Genomic DNA, 23,670 nt, shown 5'->3' with positions numbered 1-23,670 from the left:
GAGCTTTTAAAATGTTTATTATTATTACATATATATTTGTTTGTTAAAGTGTCAGGAACAACACATTTAGCTTTCAAAGCTACTAACTTATTTGCGATTCAAAATATCTTTTTTTAAATGTCCACTATAGTGGACACCAAGACATCTTAATTCAATTAATGACTGCATGTTGTAGGATGCAGCACTGAAGCAGAGAGGATTATTTATAAAGTAGTTGAGGGAGACTCTAATTTAAAGTCTGACAATCATGTAATTAGAGAATTAGAGACAATAAGAGAATAACTATCAGTTTTAAATCGCTTTTATGTTAAATTTGTTTTGGATTAACATCACTTCTTTTGTTTTTTAATTTGACTCTCTTTCAGACTAAACTGTTTCAGGATTTTCAATACAAAAGGAAAAATGGCTTTTGTTTTGTTTTTGTTATATCAATATTGGATCAATATCCCTTTACAGCCATATCCTTTTGTTATCTGAGTTTGGCGGTCGTTTCAAACTAAAACTGTCCTGTGGTCCACTACAGAAGACATGCTGTAAAATTAAAACTAAAAACAAAATGTAAAAAATCTAAATTGTCAAAAAAAAAAAAAAAGGATGTGAGAAATCACAGAAAAAAAAGAAAAATCAATTATTTGAGTCTTAGGCGGATATTAGGTACACCTTGCAATAAACTACCAGTACATTATTTTACTGTTATTTTACACACTTATTTTTCTATATATTAATTGTAATACACTGAATTTCAAACGACTAAAATGTCAGTTAAGGCACTTTGTTAACCCAAGACTTTTATCATTTTATTGCAATTAAATCCTAATATAATCATGACAAACTAATATATCTTTGGAAACTTCTAAGAATTCTGAATACATATTTTACCACTTTTTTTTTTTTTTTTCCATCAGAAGGGTAATCGGTTAAAGCTTATTTACTGTCACCCTACAACCTGTGGGAGCATTTACGGTTACATATTTAAACCATAACATTATAGTATAATCATAAAGAAATCATGGCAAACTACATATAATTTGAAGGCTTAAAATGTCAAGTTTCCATATATGATGATTGATTTTTGATCAATTTTAATGAGTAACAGTTATTTATTAATATGCAACAAGGATACTAAGTCGTGCTGAGTCGTAAAGCATTACTTTGCTACAGCACTTCACATGTAAAATGATTTAGATTTTTTTTTTATCTAAATTCAACTCAAATACTACACTGTTAACCCTTACTGTAGATTATGCAGTAAATAACTGTAAAATAGCCAGTGTTTTGCTGTATTAAAAGGAAACAGTATTTTACTGTAAAAGGAGCAGGATTTGTATGAAATTTTGTAGTGCAAAGAATAAATTACAGTAATTTACTTTATGTACCCATTACAGATAGTTACTGTGATAATAAATGGTAAATTACTGCTCAACCATTATTACCCCATGTACTGCTTTATGTTGCTATATATATATATATATATATATATATATATATATATATATATATATATATATATATATATATATATATATATATATATATATATATATATATACTGTTCAGTTTTGGTATGTGTATGGTCAGTATTGAGGAGAAAGTGAGACAATGCATTGATGATAAGCTAAATTTCTCTGCAGCGATCTCTGTGTTTTCTTTGGTTCCTTTTATGTTTTTAACATTGAGTATCAGGAGTCAACCAATGTCAAAGTCACAGAGCTAATTAAAAGGTAAAGATATCGACGAGATGCATTTAAAGGCAAAAATATTCACACAGAGCAACCAAATTATCACAATCATTTTTATAACTTTGTTTACTTTTCTATAATTAATTTAATTTGCCAAGTTTAGCCAATAGTTAAGCTTTTGAATTGCACTTTAAGCTGAATATTAGTATTTTGCTAATTAACTAGTAAAAATGTGTTATTTAAAAAATATGTTAAACATCACGTACATACATTTTCGCAGAGACTCAATGAATTTGTTTGGAAAACTTCAAATGAAGTTGGTAAAAATGGCATTAACAGTATAGTATAAAGACTTTCCTAAATAAATGTATTAATCAGGTTATTTGTTTTTTATTATTATTATTACTACAGGTTTGGAACAACATGAGAATCAGATTATTTATTTATTTTTTATTTTTTTGCTTTGGATGACGTTTGTATATTGTTTGTATATTATTGTTTTTATTCAATGATATGTGCATGATTGTGATAAATGTAGGCAATTCCTTTGAAAATATGCTATGTACCAGGGATGTCAAACTCCTGGAGGGCCGCAGCCCAGCCGAATTTAGTTCCAGCCCTGCTTCAACACACTACCTTTAGATTTAGTTTGATCAGGTGTGTTTAATTAGTATAACTGCACTGTTACTCTGTAGATTGTGCAGTAAATAACTGCAAAATAGCCAGTGTTTTGCTGTAATAAAAGAAAACATTTATTATTTATTAACACATTATTTTACTGTGAAAGGAATAGACTTTGTATGAAATTGTGTAGTGCAAAGAATTAATTCCAATAAATTCTCTGATGGTTTATGTTGCTATTTATAGAGACATGCATTTTAAAGGCAGAAAATAATGATTTAGGCATCACCATACACTCCCACTGGCTGTCTGTCTTATTCTAAACACAAAGGTGTTAGAAATAGTTTTCAGAAAATGCTGGCCCTTTAAGGGAGCCAGGTGTTTGATTTGTTTACTGCTGAGTGCGCTCTATTCTCTGTCCATTAATTCAGATGTAGAGTCTGATATGTTTTAGGCTTTAAATAAGAATCTACAATGAGTAAGTAAAATGTGTTAAAATGTTTTTGAGGGTTTATAAAATAAGGCTGTGTTTTAAGTTATATTGTTGTTATCTTGAACTGTGTACTTGAAAGCTACATTGTTAGCTAGTTAGCCTCTCCTCATATAACTTCTTACATTACTTTTGTTTAAGTATTTATTGAATATTGCATACTGCCATAATGTACAGATGCTAACAGTTGTATGTATCTTTCTGGCAACTAAGCCAAAATTAAATTCCTTCATCTCAGTAAGGTAACATGTGCACATCATCACAGGGAATCACAAAAACATGATACACATAGCCATCCACACACAAAAGCTCCCCTGTCCGGTCCCAGGTTGTGGGTTTGTTGCTAAGTATTTTTCAGAGCAGTGTTTCCACTTATGAATTTATATTAGAAACAACAATAAAGTTTGTTGTCATGAGATAATTATAACAATAAAAGATTGGATTCTTTGGTTTTTCTGTGTTGCCAACTTTATTTTTTACAATTACTTTAAACTTTTTATTGAGATTTAACACAGTTTTTAATTATTTAAAACTTTAAACTTTAAAATAATTATGTTGTGTTTTTTGCTGTTCATTTGCTGATCTACCTTCCTGCAGATTTCAGTTGCTATTCATTTCAAACACACCTGAACCAATTAATTAGGACCTGAACACCACTTGATAATTACAGGCAGGTGTGTTTGATATGGGTAGCAACTGAAATCTGCAGGAAGGTAGATCTCCAGGAACAGGATTGAGCACCCCTGCTGTATACCATGGGGGTCAAACTCCAAGTTCCTGGAGAACTGCAGCGCAGCAGAGTTTAGTACCCACCCTGCTTCAACATTACCTGTAGATTTCTAACAAGCCTTAATTAGTTTGATCAGGTGTGTTTAATTAGAGTTACAGCTTAAAGTCCCGGTCACACTGCACTTTTCTCCCTATAGACTTCCATTCATACGCATGTGAGTACTGCAGACCTGGAATGATAGCTCATGCGACAAATTTCATAATTCGCAGCATTGGAAAGTTCAAGCTTGGAGAACGCTGACATGCGAAATCACATCATGTGATTGCTTGAGACCAATCAAAGATCAGAACATGACCTCTCTGGCTTGCTTTTTCAATCTCTAATTATTTTGTTTAATTCCACTACTCACTTTGTTTAATTCCACTTCGCTGTGTAGTATGACAGAATTTTGCTTGCTCAAATGTTAGTGTGACCGCAGCCTTACTGTGCAGACCTGTAATATGCAAGACAATATTTATATCTGCTGATTTCTTAATTTTGTTATACTTTTTCTGTTATTTATTTGTTTCGTGCCAAAACAATAAAATAAATTTGTCTGAAAAATTTTATGCCTTCTATTTTTAAATAACAGCTAAGAATACTGATTAATTTTAGTAACACTACAATAACTATATATGACATACTATTAATGTGTATGCAGTATAATGCTGTTATTCGTAACACTACAATACAGTAATTAACTGTACACAGTTTCCAGTTAGTTACCACTGCTGCTCTATTACAGTAATTAACTGGCAACACTGTTGCCAGCTACTCCCTGTATCGGTTCAGTTACAGTAAATAACTGGCAACACTGTTGCCAGCCACTCACCGTAATGGTTCAGTTACAGTAATTAACTGGCAACACTGTTGCCAGTTACCTACTGTAACCAAACTTTTACAGTGAGTGGCTGGCAACAGTGTTGCCAGTGTTCTACTGTAAAAAACCCCGGTAAGGTCTAACAGTGTACCAAACCTTCCTTTACTACTTTGGAATTTGATGTCTACTTTACAAATATGGTCAGAAGTATGTATGGATACTGTTCCTATTTTTCAAAACATAGGTGAAGATTTTGTATGGTCACTAATGAAAGTTGGTTGGCCAAACTATATCTTACTCAAAGCTAATGCTTTGGAGATATTAACTTTAAATTTGGAATATAATCTGTTCAGATATTTTGCTTAGATTTTCTGTACATTTTTGGCTAAAACAGGTTTTATAAAACATATTTTATGTAAAATATTAAAATATTATTGTATTGTTTTATTATTTTCATAGATATGAAGGCAAATCACTTTAGTTTTATTTAACTTTTTTTTTTAAGAATTATTTTTTGGCCTTTTGCCCTTATTAGATAGGACATTATTAGATAGAAGCGAAGTGGGAGAGAGAGAGGTGGGGTAGGGTTGGGAAATGTCCTCGAACCGGGATTTGAACTCGGGACGCCCTGATGTGCTACTGCACTGTGTCGACGCGCTAACCACTTGGCTATTGCCAAAATATTGCCTAATTGGCTTAAATGTAGTATTTATTTGCAATAATTTAATGTTTTTGATGCTTAATTGGTACTAACGGGACCAAAGTATACCAAGAAAATATCCTAATGCACGAAAAATACTAATGCATGACCTTCAGCCTGAAACACCACTCCAAATTACGACTTGAGTCTCGAGAATTGAGTATCATCAATCCAGTGTTCTATTATCTTTTTATTTTCAGATAATTAGACACATTAGACTAGTTTGTTGGCTCATTTGCTGTTTTTGTTGTTATTATCATCACTGCTGTGCTCTTATTCTACTGCTGCAGTTGTTGGTCTTCAAGGTTCGATGTGCTGTGTATTGTTCAGATATGCTCTTATTGAATTTCTTTCATCTTTCCATCAGCTCAGAACAGTCTGATCTCCTCTGAAAGCACCAACAAGGCATTTTCACTCACCTAACAACAGTTTGTGAATCCAGCACATCAGGATCCAACAACTATTCCACGGTAAAGTCACTTAAACCACATCAATCTTCCCCATTCTGATGCTTGGTTTGACCTTCAGCAGATAATCATGTCTGCATGCCAAAATGCAAATGAGTTGCTGGCTGCCATGTGTCTGGCTAATTTATATAATCTTGTTGTGTTAATTAGGTGTCGAGGAGGTACATTTAAAGTGAGAGAGTCTGTATAATTATTTGCTCACACTTTATAAAATTGAGCCTTAATTTATATCACAAGTACTATTACTTACAATTACTATACTATTACTAACTACATGCAATTCTGCAGTATTCCCACATTCACTATTAGTTTAAATGGTAACACTTTACAATAAAGTTCATTAGTTAATGCGTTTACTAACATAAACTAATCATGAACAACACATGTACAGCATTTATTAATCATAATTGAACATATCCTAATGCATTATTAACATCCAAGTCCATGCTTGTTAACATTAGTTAATGCACCATGAGTTAACATGAACTAACAATGAATTTTCATTAACTAATGTTAACTAACATGAACAAATACAGTAGTAGATGTATTGTTCATTATTTGTTCATGTTAGTAAATGCATTAATAAACATTAACTAATGAACCTTATTGTAAAGTGTGACCGTTTAAATAGGCTATGAGTTTAATGAGTTATTGGTGAAGTTAACACTGTAACTTGTATCACAATTATCTAACCAAGAAAGATGGCAAATGAATATGACGGCTTCTCCATTTGCATTGTGTGGTAGAAGCACAAACCTAGTTGACATAAATATAGGGATTCACGATAATTCCTTTATAAATGCAACATAAATGGTGGACAGATTATATAATTTTATAGCAAATTATATGTAGAAATTGATTAGAGTTACTGTTGGATGGTTGTTTTTAAAAAATAAATAAATAAATGTAACTGTAGTAATCATCAATTTAAAAGGATAGTTTGCCCAAAATCATTTAAAATTCTCATGTGAGCTAAAGCAAACAGCATTAAAGTACTAGTGTTATAAATGAAGATTGATTTTATGCTTCATAAAATCTCAATGTTTCATTAGGAGCTAAGGGTATTAATTTAGTCATGCCTCTTGATGTTTTAGTTGTTTTTATGTTGTTGAAGAAATTTACTTCAATATAAATTAATTTACACTGTTTAAAAATAAATGCTATTTTACTTGTAATTGTCTGTATTTTATTTTATTCGGTTATCCATTTTCTTTTTGGCTTAGTCCCTTTATTAATCTGGCGTCACCACAGCTGAGAGCTAGCTTATACACAGCAAATTCATCTGAGTTAAATTCTCGGTGTTGAAGCATTTCAGAGTAAAGTGTTGACGTTAAAGAGTTAGATTTTGATAAATGAATATAATAAGAGTTAGAATTGATTTTATTCAGTGCGAAATCAAGGAGTTATCTTTTCTACACTTGGTGGTGTTATTTCCAACATCCGGGAATTCATGCAGCCCCAGTCACTAAAGAATTTTCCAGACGCCATTTTCCATCTGAGGTTTAGAACAGCAACTGGTGAGTCAAACTACGTAAATGTTGGTATTTTACTGACTTTCTTTAAGGAAATACAGTTGTAAACATATTGTTAAATTAATAACTTTAGAATGGAGTGACAATTTTAATCTTCTGCGGTTTATTCATGGTCGTTTGTGTATCTAGCTTAACTGCATTACTATTCACTTCTTTTCAAGAATGTTTTTATATATGCTCACGCATACATAGTGCATAAAAACATCAAATGTACATGTTCAACACATTTCTGTCACGCTTAATGCCATTTTGTGCGTTGTTACCCATCTGTAAAATAAAATCGACACTTCTCCTTTAATTCGAAGCAAACTAGCAGGGAATCCCCGGAGCAGCCTAGCCTACTCTGCCCGGATTCTAATGGCAACACAGGACGGTTTCCATATGCTCTGGAGAGTTTCTAAAACATATCTGGTGAGTAAATGAACATATGCTTACTTGTAAAAGGCTTCCTGACTAAAACATATGATTTTTTTGTTATTCGTGTACGTTAATTTAGTTATTTTAAACACCGCGGCCCTTTTAAACTGGTTCATTCGTGGCCGTCCATATACCGTTAGTCCATAGACTCGCGTGATAACGTACGCTTGAATTATATTAAGTGTTGACAACCATTAAAGTCGGAATGTTAACATTAATGTCTTTAAATGACCGCGTTTGCACTTTCTCAGACATTTAAGGTTACAGAAGTCTCCCGGAAGTTGCGGGACTAACGTTAACGTTATCCCGCAAATGCACTGAGACTCCCAGATGCCCAAGTAGATGCCCGCAAATGAATGATAATCTCCCGGAAATCGCGCGTCTCCCGCCCGGTCATTAAACACTTTGCACACCCCTCTCCACCGCATCCCTCCCAGCTCTTCAGGTACGTCGCGCGTCACCCCCACCGCTCTTCAGGTACGTCGCGCGCAACTCATCCCATTGCTCTTCAGGTTCTCATCTCTCCCGCTACCTCCCGCAAATCAACTCTGTATCCCCCGAAAATTACTTTTCCCAACTCGGGATGTCTGACGTTAGTAAGTTAGGCTATTTATGTAGTCAGGAACATCTTAGTCAAGCTTTTTCTCCCGCATGATATTGTGCTTAAAACTATAGGCTAAACTTAGCATGCACTGTACACAACATTTCCGTTTTATTAAAGACAATTTAGTGCGTTGTAAACAGCCACCTGTCTGTAAAATTAATCAACTGATTCATATTTGAGCAGCCTAATGATGATACAGGTTTGATTTGTAGATTTATTATCAATAATCAACATCTGAATCAAAAGATATCTGAAAAAGTGTGAGGCATACTTTGTGATGTTCATCTCTCCTTTTTATGTGAATGTTATGCATATGTGTGGATACTAATTTTTTGTTGTTTTTTTAACAGCCACAGTTCTCTATACAATAACACAAGACCCTGTGACGGTGGCTGATTAGAGATGGATGGTGTATTTCCAGAGTTGGTGAAATGACCAAGCACACCTTCTTGGTCATATGTGGTAATAATAATAATTAAGGTATGTTTGATAAAGTTCTGTATTTATTTTCACAATAACCTGAGAGGGTATTAGAGCATTAGAGAATAACAAATGACATGAAGGTGATAAGTTTTGTATTGTGGGTGAACTGTTACTTAAATAATGTTTTGCTCTTTACTTTGCACTTTTCCTCTTCTGCTTATCCTAATATTTTAGATTATATTTGGACCTGAAACATCTGCTAGACTCCAGGAAAGTTGGCGTCAATACTGGACCTGAAAGGGCCTAACAAGTTGAATCTGGTAAAGAAACATGCACGCGCGCACACACGCACGCACGCACACGCTTACAGAAAAGTGTTGTTTATGAATATTTTTTACACTGTGGCCAATATTTTGGGGAAGTCAGCATCACTAAATGATATAAAAGATTTTAAGCTCCTTTAAATTTTGCTCCAAGTGTTGTGTTAAATTGAGGATTCTGGACAGACAGCTGCCTGTTTTTCCAGTTCTAGTCATAGTGGTTAACCTAATTGTTTTTGGAGATCCAACAGTGATGTATGTGTTTTTTCTACTTTTCCATATCCTGTCACCTCAACCAGCTGGGTCAGTCAAGTTGTGGATCATCATGAAGATTTTCAAAAGGTGAGTTTAGATTTCTTGAATGTTTTATTTACTTTAAATGTTCTTTTAAATATATCATAGAATTTGATTGCAATTTGTTTTCAAACATTTTTCTTAGTCATGCTGGAGTCTTGAAGAGTTCTTAAATGAGCATCGCCCTGTATCCGTGCATCAGGAACCACCAGACTAGCGATCAGCAGCTGCTACATCGTCATGGATATAAAGGTCATCCTGTGGCTGGGAAGCACTTCATTCACAGGACATGCTTGATGAAATTTCCTAGCTCCAGTTTGTTTTCACACAAGTTTACAGCATTTATACCTTCATTTAAACTGCTGTGTTTGATATGGAGGACCAAGGAAACACCCGAAGTGAAAGATTTGCACACCAAGTTGTTTAAAATGTAATTTTACAAGAAAACTATGCGCTCAGAAGAAAACTATGAGTTCAGAGAAAACTATGAGTGACGCTATATTGAACTTTCAAATTGCTCTGATAACACATCAAGTTTGGACCAAAGGACTGAAACAGCCTTTTTGAGCACTGGTCATACATATTTTGTTGATACTGTCTGTACTAATAAAACATTTAAAGCATATTTGACATTGTTGCATTTTAAAAACTGAATGAATTGTTGAAGTGGTGAATGTTTTCAAATAAAATGTTTTTTCTTTTGTAATTTACAGTCTATTTTACCTTTTTACCATATTTACACTCAAGAGAGTTGAATAAAATAACAATATATTGTAGTAAAAAAATTACTACCAGGCGGTGTTAAATATAGTTACATTTTTAACTCTGCCCAGAGTTAAAATTAACCCTTACTTCGGTGTCAATGTGCCAACCCTTTTGAAAGTGTTGATTTAACTCTGTTTTGAGTGGACCCCATGAGACACTTTCAAAGTGTTAAAATTAACACCCATAGAGTTGTTTTGGGTCCCCATATTTTGCTGTGTACAGCATACGTTTTACGCAGCGGATGCCCTTCCAGCTACAACACATCACTCATACAGTACGCTAAGAATAATTTTAGCTGGCCGCATGTCTTTGGACTGTGACCGCATGTCTTTGGACTGTGGGGGAAACCGGAGCACCCGGAGGAAACCCGCGTGAATGCAGGGAGAACATGCAAACTCTACACAGAAATGCCAACTGACCCAGCCGAGGCTCGACCCAGCGACCTTCTTGCTGGCCTACTGCGCCACTGCGTCGCCCTTATTTATTTATTTATTATTTTATTTATTTATTTATTTATTTATTGATGTATGTATTTATCTATCTACAGAGCTCAGCATAATTGAGTACACCCCATTTTAAAAATGAATGATTGTATCAATTTCTCAGTGAATATGGGCAATGTATTTTGGTGCATTTAAACAAAACAGATATATTAAACAGATTTACTTTTATTTTTACTTTTACTTTTATTAAAATCATATTTTAGTCACCAAACATATTTAGAAGGTGAAAGATATACAATTGAAATCAAGTTTCAACAAAATTTCAAACAAGTTTTTCATTTTTTATTTATTTATTTATTTATTTTATTTTTTGGCTTTTCTTGATTTTTACTTTATTTTATTTTAATTGTATTTAATATTTTTCTATAATATAAATTTGGCTGTACCAGTTTTTGGACTGTTATCGTAAGTTATTTTGTTAGATAAGCCGCAGATTTGGCTTCAGTGCTGACTATTCTAATCAGGGCTTGACATTATCTACTAGCCACTTTGGCTAGTAAAGTTCCAACATTACAAGCCATTTGCTATTTTCACTAGCAACAATTTTGTTGTTCAGTAAATATATTTTATATTCATATATTTGACTTTGACATGCTAAAATTACTTGATTTAGATTTTGTGATATGTCCACATGAGTCCTCATTCATTTAATTTTTTTTTTTTTTTTTTTGTGACATTTAAAAAAATACTTAATGTCATGTATCTAAAATGTGCACAGTAATCTGTCCTGGCTAAAGGTCCCAGATCATCAGTTAACTACACGTCAATGGAGAGGAAATCCCCTATTAAATTATTAAAACTATTGTAAAATAAGATAATTAAACTATATAAAAAAAAAATATCTAAGCAAAAAAAGCAGGTAAAAATGTACTATGCAACCTTCTCTAAATCACTGAAAGAGAGGACAGACTTCAGCTTGGCAATATACAGTTGAAGTCAGAATTATTAGCCCCCTGTTAATTTTTTTCCTAATTTCTGTTTAACGGTAGATTTTTTTCAACACATTTCTAATATAATAGTTTTAATAACTCATTTTTAATAACTGATTTATTTTATCTTAAATGATGATAGTAAATACTATTTGACTAGATATTTTTCAAGACACTTTTAGACAGCTTAAAGTGATATTTAAAGGCTTAACTAGGTTAATTAGGTTAACTAGGCTGGTTAGGGGAATTAGGCAAGTATAACGATGGTTTGTTCTGTAGACTATCGAAAAAATATAGCTTAAAGGGGCTAATAATTTTGACCTTAAAATGTTGTTCAAAAAATGTAAAACTGCTTTTATTCTAGCTGGGAAAAAAAACAAATAAGACTTTCTCCAAAAGAAAAAATATTATCAGACATACTGTGAAAATGTCCTTGCTCTGTTAAACACCATTTGGGAAACATTTAAAAAGAAAATAAAATTCAATAGGGGGCTAATAATTTCAACTCTATCTAAAATAGAAAAAAATATTTTTGACAACTGCATTAATTTGGCGATCAAATTTAAGCTCAGAGTCAAAGATAACATTAAGACATTTTACGGAGGAATGTTATTTTCCAGGAAGCAAAGACAGATTGCCTTTAGAATCTGAACCTTTTTGACCAAAAAATAAGCAATTCACACTTGTCCTCGTTCAGTTGGAGAAAGTTATTCGCTAACCAACACTTCACATCAGACAAACAATTTAACTTTAATTTTATGGCGAAGTAGATTTGAGAGTCATCAGCATATGGATGATAGTTTCTGCCATGCTTTTCAAAACATTTTCCCAATGCAAGTAAATGGAAAAACAAAACCAGACCCAATATCGAGCCCTGCGGAACCCCACACATTAATTAAGTGACATAAAAACAAGCGTTGCCCAAACTGACTGATATAATTTTATCCTTCAGATATGAAAAAAAAAAAAAAAAAAAAAAAAACAGTCCAAGGCTAGACCCTGAAAACCAGCGTGTTCTCTAAGCTGATCAATGAGAATGTCATGATCGACTGTATCAAAAGCACCAATGGGATCCAATAATAGAAGAACAACAGGGCTACCTCAATCATTCTCTAACATCAAGACATCATTTGAAAGTACAATAGAGCGAACTCTTTGCTATAACCAGCTCTAAAACCTAATTGAAGTTTATCAAAAATATTAACCAGGAAATCAATCAGCTGTACAGACACAATCTTCTCTAATATCAAGATTCACTTTCTTTATTCGGGGCTGAATAACAGCATGTTTAAAACTATTAGGGACAACACCAGTAGACAAACAACCATTAACTATTGAAAGCACACTTGGACCAATTGAGTTCCTCGCCCCCTTAAATAAGGTTGAGTTATGAAACAATGGAGTGTGAGGCTCGTGTTATGTACATTCCATGTACAGAACTCTTATTGTTTTGCTTTAAAGGAGTATATTCAGATTTCCATTATATGGCACCTTTAAATCAAGATCTATGGCAACAAGTAGAGCCTCTGCACCCAAATGAAGTGCAGTCATAGATAAGTCATGAAAGGTTAAGAGTCACATCCACATGTCAAATGTAAAATAAAGTATTCTCAGAGTAAATTCTGCATGTAGAGAAGCTGACGTGGATGACAGAAAGAAATGTGCAGATGAAAGCATGAGAAGAAGACAGCAAGCAGAGGCCTGTACACCGCTGCTTATTTATTCAACGCACGCTCTCCTTTTCTTTTTATCCTCCTCTAAACCTGTGTAAGATGCCAGAGTGATAGCTTAAAGGCTAAAATTCCCTCTTCAGCACTCACCCTCATGCATTTAGGCCTTCTGCATAACACACTCATACACACCTGTCTGCTTTCTCTAAAAGCAGGGCAAATGCACTGCAACAAACCTCACTCCATTTACCAAATGCAGATTTAGATGCAAATGGATAAATTTAAACAGGGATAAAGGATAAATCACCAAAACAATTAACAACTTTTTTCCACAATCACCAATTCAAGAGTTCACACTTAGCTGATGATTGATTATAAGCAAGTTTGGCATGCTGTCCCGGGAGAGAGCCCTGAGCTCGAAGGTTCTTGAGCCCTGGGCTCCCTCCCGTTTGGAGGAAGAGAGGGGAGCCTTGAGCTCAGGTAGATCTCGACAACTCCCCCTTGATAAGAGCTGATGACTAAAAATTTAATGCTATTACAAGATATGCTGCGTTATAAGACTACCTGAATTGCAAATTTAGATTTATCAATTTGCTTATTGTGCATGTTTTTGGAATGTGGGAGGAAACCGGAGGACCCGGGGAAAACCCACGCAGGCACGGGTAGAACATGCAAACTACACACAGAAACGACCACCGGCCTGTTGAAGGACTAGAAGCGGTGACGTTCTTGCTGTGAGGCGACAGTGCTAGTCACTGGGCCATCGTGCTGCCCTATGGAGGGAAAGGTGAGAAGGTAGGGGTGGAAGGGGGGATTCTTCAAATCGATGATGACTGTAGTGAAAAACCCTGGCTCTTTATAGTGGGTTAGGAGTGGCCTGATTGGTGGATCATGCATGCTAATGCAGAACCAGCCGTGTTCAATCATAATCACGTGCTCCTCTCGAAATTAGTTTATGAATAAACTTCACTTAAACCCATGTTGATGGGCCAAAAAAATCAGCAATTTCTACAATTGCATGAATTGAACTATAATAGCAAACCTAATGCTGTATATGATATCTTATCACACATCATATTAAGTTGTTAAAAGGCAGAGCAAGGCAAACAGCTAAACGCTATTGGTATACAGAGAAACGTCACCAACGCGTACACAAGCAGAATAAAAACAAAGGAACTGCCATTTTTAAATACACAGCCGAGACATTAGACCGTAATAATATATACACATAATAACAAGCCATGGTTGACCTGAGCTCAAACAAACCTTGTCATCCTCACAACAACAGCCACAAAGCCAAGAGGAAGAGCAGAATCTACCTTGTGCCCTGTAGTTGTTTACAAGGCTATTTTTTGCTTTCTCATTTGCCTCGCATCTATATTTGAAATAATAAACTTCTTGAGCTGATGAAAATAATGTGCAAGTGATTATTGAAGGGCATTTACATATTTTACATTTACATTTAGTCATTTAGCAGACGCTTTTATCCAAAGCGACTTACAAATGAGGACAAGGAAGCAATTTACACAACCAAGAGCAACAATGAATAAGTGCTATAGGCAAGTTTCAGGTCTGTAAAGTCTAAGAAGGGAAGTATTAGTAGTATTAGTTTTTTTTTTTTTTTTTTTTTTTTTTTGTACAGTTAGTGTGATATTCAAAGAGGCAATTGCAGATTAGGAAGTGAAGTGGAGACTAAATAGTTGAGTTTTTAGTCGTTTCTTGAAAGTTGCGAGTGGCTGTTCTGATGCAATTAGGGAGTTCATTCCACCAACTGGGCAGATTGAGCGTGAGCGTTCGTGAAAGTGATTTCTTCCCTCTTTGGGATGGAACCACGAGGCGACGTTCATTCACAGAACGCAAGTTTCTGGAGGGCACATAGATCTGCAGAAGTGAGAGCAGATAAGAAGGAGCAAGGCCAGAGGTCACTTTGTAGGCAAACATCAGAGCTTTGAATTTGATGCGAGCAGCAACTGGCAGCCAGTGCAAACGGACTAGCAGCGGAGTGACATGTGCTCGTTTAGGTTCATTGAAGACAACTCGTGCTGCTGCATTCTGGAGCAGCTGAAGAGGCTTGATAGAGTTAGCTGGAAGCCCTGCTAGTAGAGAGTTGCAGTAATCCAGTTTGGAGAGAACAAGAGCTTAAACAAAGAGTTGAGCTGCATGTTCAGATGAGAAGTGTCGGATCTTTCTGATGTTATAGAGTGCGAATCTGCACGATCGAGCAGTTCTAGAAATGTGGTCAGAGAAGTTTAGTTGGGCTTCTGACATCCAATTAGTGATGGGAAGTTCAGATCATTTTACTGACTCGGATCTTTGAGTCTCGTTCATCGAGATGAACGAATCTTTTTTCAAATCATTTTGTTCATTTGGTTTAATTTGCCAAAATATTATTAAAATGTTCCGAATTGCTTCCGAATACATCTTAAACTAGACCAAAGGGTTGATCATACGACAAATAAGTCATAAATAGAAAACTATAAGAAGGAGAAAATATTAATTCAATGTTTACCTGCTCTTTTGTCTATAAAGGTATTGTTGTCTTCTCAGCTCACCTCTTCATGTCTTCAAATGTCAGTGGTTTGTTCACGTTACACTGACACGTTACATGCAGTATACTTTTAACCAATGTACACAGTCTAAGCCGATAGGAGCCAAGATAATTAGTTCACCTTTCGAGTCTTCTGGTTATGGAGTCGATTGTTCATCACGTGACAGAATGACTCAAACTCGAAAACACAAGAGATGAACGGATCAATTATTTTTCCGGCTCTAAAAGCATGTGATTGGCCCGTGGTGAATGAACGACTGAGACTTGATAGAGGACTCGAAAGATGAACAGATCAATTCTCTTTCTGGCTCTAAATGCAAATGATTGTCTTCTGTCTTTCCACGATGGACGACTCAAAAGACTTGAAATGAACGATACCACCTGCACAAATGTGTGCACGCACGGATGAACGAATCACTCCCTGAAAGGACTCGTAGTTGCCGAGTCATATTAAAGATTCGTTTAAAATTAACAAATCGCTCAAGAATAACCCATCACTACATCCAATCCTTTCAGAAAAGGACAGACGAGAGAGTGAAGTGGGCTATATAAAGACCCTATCATACATCCGGCGCAATATGGTGCAAGGCATGACGCAATTGTTTTTTGCTAGTTTCAGCTCGGCGCAAGAGTCGTTTTGACATTTTGCACCAAGCTGTTGAAATAGCAAATGCATTTGCGCTCATATGTGCGCCCATAGGTGTTCTGGTCTAAAAAAAGAATGCAATTTTTGGGCTCGTTGCTGGCTCGTTGCTATTTTGAGAAACTGTAATAGTCTTTTCTTTAGACCAGAACAAACCCGGTCTAAGGTTCGGCGCAGAGTGCCCCTCGCTTACACACTGCTTAATACACAAGATGTGGAGCAATACGCAAATATCTTTACATATAAAAAAAGAATTAAAATATTAAGGATATATATATATATATATATATATATATATATATATATATATATATATATATATATATATATATATATATATATATAGGACATAAATATAAAGGATTAAAATATTATTTTCTAGCCAACATGAATTTAAAAACCATGGCCTTAAATCCTTCATCTCGAGAGGCTTTTTCAGTTCATTCAATTTGCTTTTGTATAATGTTATTATACAAAATTATAAATTAATTATAATAAATTATTATTAGCAGTATTATTTATTATATCCATATTTATATTTGTTTTAATTAAAACAAGTTTAGATTTGTTCACCTTTTTTGACCACACTTTTGCTGGAAATTAGAACTGAATTTAGAAAAAGTTTTGAAACAAATCTTTGCCCTTAACAAACGAAATTAATTATTTATAGGCTAATTGATGTCTGTGCATAAAGGTTTCCCTATGAGAGCAAAAGCGAAAGTGAACCTACTTTACGTCATGTAAATAGCAAATGCGCTTATGGCGCGACACAGCTGGCTCTTAAAGGGAATGGGAGATGAGACTCTGATTGGTTTTATTCTCAAAACACACCTATAACTCATTAAGAAAATAAACTCAACCCTTTTAGACCATGCGCCACGGCGCAAAGCTGATTTTTCCGTCCTTACATTAGCAAAAACACATTCTGACACGCCCTGAAAGCGTTTGCGCCCTGCGTTTTGCGCTCTGCACATGGACCGTCAAAATAGAGCCCTTAATTTTTGCTGTGTGTAGTTCTTCTGTAGTTGGTAACATATCGGCGACTGTAAGAGGCTGTATGTGTTCATATATGTTGCATTTATTTATGTATTTTATATAATTGCAGACGTTACAGTATCATTGATCTGCAGTTATAGTTAATTCATGTTCATAGAAAGGTTAGTAATAAACATTTATAGACAAGTATTTATGTGTATAAAGCATCTTTTTAATACTTCTCAAGTGATATCTGAATGACCCGTATGCTTTGCTTTGACATTTCGAGAATGACGTGGACTGAAACTTTTGATGCTTGTTTTAACCACTTAGTAATTGTGTTGTTGCTTTAACTTATTTTAAATAAATAAAATTTGGTAACATTTTTGTTTGTTTAATCCACTTAAATTTGTCAAAACAATTAAGTTAATTGATTTGTTTTAAGATAATGTGGAAAAATTGTGTGAAACCCAGCATTTCTTACAGTGTACACCAGGGGTGGCCAACCCTGTTCCTGGACAGCCATCTTCCTGCAGATTTCAGTTGCTATCCATATCAAACACACCTGAACCAATTAATTAGGACTTGAACACCAAGTGATAATTACAGGCAGGTGTGTTTGATATGGGTTGCAACTGAAATCTGCAGGAAGGTAGATCTCCAGAAACATGGTTGGCCACCCCTGGTGTACACAATTACTTGCTGTTAGATTTTGGCAGACAACTTAATTGTTTTATCTTCAATCAACTTAATTTTGGAAAGCTAACTAAATCGATTTCTATAGTGACAACATGACTGAATTGTGTGGAACCCTGCATTTTTACAGTGTAGGTAATTCAATCTTTCTTTTTTTTTCCTTTTTTTTACTGAACAAACTGAACATTAATGGGTATGGTTCATAAAATGTAAAGCACTACAATATGACTAGGTTTGAGGGTAATGGTTTTTGGGTTACAATTATGATGAGTAAAATAACAGTGCAATTACTAAAGGTATTTAAAAGATAAATGTAATTGCAATAGGCTAAAATGTATTGTCAATCAAATTGTTTGTCCTGTACGTTTTAGTTATAATGCACAGTGCATAAAGTAATATGAAGAGGAAGCTGATCTTTTTTTATTAGGGGCCAAGCAACAAAGGTGCATAGGGCACCTATTGTATCCGTTACGGTTCTTATTATTCTTCAGGATTCTTTTTCTTTAATTTTTTCTCCCACTCTGGCAGTCTACGGCAGCCCTATAACCATTTGTGGCATTTGTGCAAACTTTGGTACACTGATGGTCTGATCTTCAACAACAACAAATTTGGACTCTCTTGGACCACTTGTCCAAAGTTTCACTTATGTTTATCTTTATAACTTTTGAACTGAAAGGGCTACCATAATATTTTTTTTTCCTCTGATTCCTTGGCTCAAGCCAATTCCTTGGCTCAAACGTTTCCATTATAATTTTTTTTTTTTCGCTATTTCAAAAACATTTTTTGAATGAACTTGTGCTTGGCCGTTTGTCCAGTTTTTACCAAAATTAAATCACATGATCTACAGACCATGCTGACTAAAAGTTGTGGAATTCAAGTTAATTAGATGAACCGTTTTCAAACAAATTTGCAAACAAATTTAACATAGAGCTTGCAAAAACTGACTTAGGGTATCTCTGTAACATATTGACACATTCACACCAAACTTGGTGTGTGTTATCACAAAAATGAGCTGCAGCATTTCAAAGCACTGCCCTCTAGTAGTTCAGAGATACAAAAAAAAAAAAAAAAAGCTTTTTTGCTTGTAACTTCTCAACCCTTTGTCCAAAATTCATAAAATTTGTCTCTTTACATCCAGTGGAGCATGCAAGTTGAATGATGTCTGATCCCAGGTCAGCCATTATGGCCATCGGCCACTTTGAATTGTCAAAAATTGCTATACTTTACAGATGCATTGGCAAATTGTTATTAAAGTCAGTATGTGTTTTCGGGACACTGCCCTGAAGGATCTCAAAAGTTTTGTTGCAGTCCCACCTTTTGGTCAAACATTATAATGATATTTCTAAAAATGCTAACAACTTTTGACTAATTTTGCATACTGTTATGAAATGTGTCTTGATACATTCATTGGGTTGTCCTTACAATATTGATACCATCTATGCCCTCAAGGGCACCTAGTTTACCCCTTTTTATAATTTTAAAATTAATATTATGGTTCTTCTGAGTGTGCCAGTTTAGGTTCTGTTCAAATCACAAATCTGATTTTTTTTATTATAATGTGTTAAAAAGTGTCTTTTTGGGGGCGTGTACACAGCTCGCTGTTTTAGGGGCGTGCTGCTCCACATGAAAATTAGTTTCGACTTCCTGCCCAACTTAACAAGGGGACAGAGCCAAGAGCTCCCCCACTCCACCCAATGTCAGAGTGGTAGTTACAAAATTATTTATGTCTTTGTATAGTTTTACAGCCGACTGTGTGCTAGTTTAAAGTGCCGAGCTTGTACACCGAGACTAATAACCACACACACTAAATTATCTTTGACTGAGGCTATAACTAAAGGGTGTCACACACCGGATGCGTCATTCAGAGCCGTGACATGGCACAGAAATATGAACAGTGTCCTGAGTTGTGGCTGGGCACCGTGGACAGTCGCCGACTTACGGCGCCAGTGTGTGTACCCTAATAGGATCCTGACCAGCTTCTGGTGTGCAACCTGCTTAAGGCAAGTTCGTTATTTCCAATGGAGGGATGAGAATGTGAGGCAGTGCGTTCGCACTTTCCAGCTGCACCTAGTTAAGATGACGGAGCTTCTGTGATCGGCAAACGGCTGAAGTTTAAGGGAGATAGAGCAAAGGCGTTACTTTGGTAACATCGCTTTAACTCACACGCTGAAAATGGCAGACGTGAAACAACAAACTGAGGATATGGTGATGTATGCCTGTCAATCAATATTGGTGGGCAGGGAAGTTGCAGTCGATCTAAAAACGCTCCAATTGATCCACCGTTTTTATGTTGTTAAATTGAAAAAAAGGACTGGGTGTGTTTATATTACCCCAATATGACAGTCTATACACTGTACCTACACACATGTCTGTCCAAACAGTTTGAAAAGTAGATTTTTCACCATAGGTGCCCTATAATTAACTCATATAACTTCCTGTCTACGTCGTTTGGCTGATTCGCACCAAATTTGACTCTTCAGACTGTGCTGGCAAAAAGTTATAGAACGTGTTTCGATAGGTGTTACGGTTTTTGTTTAAAGCACCAACATATGTGATGACAATTAAATTCTATCAATAGAAATCATACAAATCTTTTTGAATAGTTTTGTCTATTGTCATGGAACTGGTCTTGCAGATTGCTTGTATCAAACAGAGAACATTGATGTAGTTTATTCTCTAATTGACTTCCTTTCCACTGTCTTTATTTAGTTTGAAAATCAGTTGTTTTGAACTCTCTATAGATCGTTAGCCCAATTTCCACTAAATTTGACTTAGAATATGCCGCAAAAAAGTTATAGAATTTTCCAGTTGCTCTGTAGCTTGTTGTTGTGCTTGTTTATGATGTGGCCACTGGTCTGCTTGCCCCGATAATTGCTGCTTGCAGCTATATTTATTATTAGTTTTATATTAATCTTGTAAAGCAGTAGCAAAAGATAATAACCATAAATGTGCACTCAAGACATTTTTAAAAACATACACAAGTTTGTACATTGTAAAATATACCACAAGAATATATTTTATTACTACGTAAAAACATTTTAAAGTCTATTGTATTTATTGATTTTGTAAGGAAGCCTTTTGATTTTGATGCTAGAACACATTTTTAGTCTATGGTCCTTTCATTGTGCTTTTTTATCATTTTATTTATTTATTTACTTCATAAAATTTAGTATTTTAATATACATTAGTTTCTTGCTATGGTCACACTTTACAATAAGGTTTCATTAGCTAATGTATTTACTAAGGGCGGCGCGTGGTGTAGTGGGTAGCGATGTCGCCCCACAGCAAGAAAGTCACTGGTTCGAGCCCCGACTGGGTCAGTTAGCATTTCTGTGTGAAGTTTGCATGTTCTCCTCATATTGGCGTGAGTGTATAAGTGTTTCCCAGTGATGGGTTGCAGCTGGAAAGGCATTCACTACGTAAAACATATGCTGGATAAGTTGGCGGTTCATTCCGCTGTGGCGACCCCTGATGAATAAAGAGACTAAGTTATAAGAAAATGAATGTATTTACTAACATGAACTAATTATGAACAAAACTTGCACAGCATTTAGTACAAGTATCAGTTCACTTGATTAATCTACATAATGCATTATCCGACTTCATGGTTGTTAACATTAGTTATTGCACAGAGAGTTAACATGAACTAACAATAAACAACCGTATTTTCATTAACTAACATGAACAAATACTGTAATAAATGTGTTGTTCAGTGTTTGTTTTTGTCAGTAAATGCATTAACTAACATTAAAGGTGCAGTAGGTAATTGTCTTCAGAAACATTTGTTGTTGTGCTGGTTGAAAGTCTCTTAACATTCCAATAGTTTTGATTAAAGTAAATGTGTTAATATGTATTTTTATATTTTGGGCATAAAAGTAAAAAATGTTCATGGAATTAAATAGTCGGGCCGACATTTCTCGTAATTCTGACAAGCAGCTCAAACTGTCTGTCAGCAAATGCAGATTTGAACAAATGCGCAGCCGTTTGCACTCAGCTCAGCCAACCGCCATTTGTGCATAGACGAGCTGTGCGCTCACGAGATAGAGCGTGCTTACGATCGGTAAAAACATGCTGAATTAAAACTTTTTAAAATCCTGAATCAATATTGGAGCTACCTTTGCACGCTGGATAAAAGACCGTTTGCAGCATTGAAAATGTAGATTGTAACTAGTTTAACAACAAAACACAAGTAGATAGCGCTATTTCACCTAGTTTCCACCTATATTGTTAGGGTGCATGTGCTCATGTTTCTGAAGGCGTGACTTTGGAAGGCAGGGGAGGGACTGTGATTCAGAGATTTATGCTAAGCTGTTAGCATTGTGGAAGATCACCTACTGCACCTTTAACTAATACAACCCTTATTATTTTTATTGATTTCTAATACAACTTTGATTTTAGTTCTTCAACTTTTTTCAGATAGTATTGTATATTTTCTGTTTTCTTTTTTACATTTTCATCACCTTTTTTTAATAACCAAAAGGAATGTTTAATAAGTCTAGTTAACAATAACAGCACTGTTGAGCACTTCCAAAGCTAACTTCTTGAGATTAATTCACCATTAGCTTATTTCCATGCGTAGGATGATTCACAACAAACTCTGCTTTAATGGATGTGCTGTGGTTTGAAAGATGAATTCTGATCTATTTCTCCTCTCCCTGAACTTCTCCAACCATTCTCCTCTGTCATGGACATGTGGGTTTTGTGGCTCCGTTCTGACAGCAAGGCTAAACTCATGTCCAGTGTGTAACTCTGTCAGTATGTTGGATGAGAGCTGCTCCTGAGAGGGCCGGAGCAGGACAAGAATCTATGCTGGGAAAACTACGCCTGCCCTCAGGAAGAAACTTTCAATGGCCTGACGGAAATCAATAACTACAAACAGTGAGGCCTGTGGTGTATCAGATCATTCTGTAAACAAACTGAGCTTCCACAGAGCAGATCCACAGAACTTGATCCTTCCCATCAACCCTCATGCTAAGTGTCTCTTAATTTTATCTTCTCGATGGATTTGAGATTTTGAAATGTATAGCTTTGTTTGTTTATCTTATACTTCACTTATTTTCCTGCTTTAGGGCTCTGCAGCTGTGGTCAAAACACAGTCAACATGCCCAAACATGTCTGACCTCTGCATTAGCGTGTTTTGTTGTTGTCATCTGCACTTTGACACCTCTCAATCATATCCAAGTTTCAACTCAACCACAGATAACTGCAAAAAAAAGGACATTTTCACTTTCCTTGTCAGTTGTGAGAGGTAATCATTAAATGTGTGAAAGACTAAACTGTTAGAGCTTCAAGTTCAGTGTTTCCATGATAGTTGAGTTTGTTCTCTAGTCACTTGTTACTACAGACTGCTCAGGTAGACATCGAGGTCAAACTCTGAAGGGGTCTGACCCTGTTTTCTGCACTTTGGCATACTTTAAAAACAAATTGCTTTCAAGATTTTTTTTAAAAGGTACAGCGCATATTATGCACCAGAGGGTCCAAACAAACAAAGGTGCATTTTGATCACTCTAAGACTGAGTATGATATCATGGGAGTTATCTTTGTTACATCCTACAGCAGGGGTTCTCAAACTTTTCAGCCCGGGACCACCAAAATAGCAATGCCAATGACTTGCAACCCCCACTATTTTCGGAAGTGGTTATAATCATACACATGTTGCACACAACACTCACACAAACCAATAGGCAGGGCCGGCGAGTCCATAGAGGCGACCTAGGCGGCAGTATAGAGAGGGCGGCACCTCCCTTACCACCCGCGTCCTCAGTTATGTCTGCGACACCTCCCTCACCACCCGCGTCCTCAAAT

The 23,670-nt window shown here is 35.4% G+C and overlaps 1 long non-coding RNA gene across 1 annotated transcript; it reads left to right on the top strand.

Annotated features, from left to right (window-relative positions):
• The first annotated feature begins 7,003 nt into the window (after positions 1–7,003).
• Positions 7,004–9,842, top strand: LOC141381298 (uncharacterized). The gene is made up of 6 exons (XR_012401243.1): positions 7,004–7,063; positions 7,384–7,489; positions 8,450–8,579; positions 8,757–8,842; positions 9,142–9,184; positions 9,282–9,842. It is a non-coding gene; the product is annotated as an uncharacterized lncRNA (long non-coding RNA).
• The last annotated feature ends 13,828 nt before the right edge of the window (positions 9,843–23,670 follow it).

This window comes from Danio rerio, chromosome 3, assembly GCF_049306965.1.
Source record: "Danio rerio strain Tuebingen ecotype United States chromosome 3, GRCz12tu, whole genome shotgun sequence".
NCBI classification, from domain to species: domain Eukaryota; kingdom Metazoa; phylum Chordata; class Actinopteri; order Cypriniformes; family Danionidae; genus Danio; species Danio rerio.
This window is presented reverse-complemented; position numbering and strand designations above follow the sequence as displayed.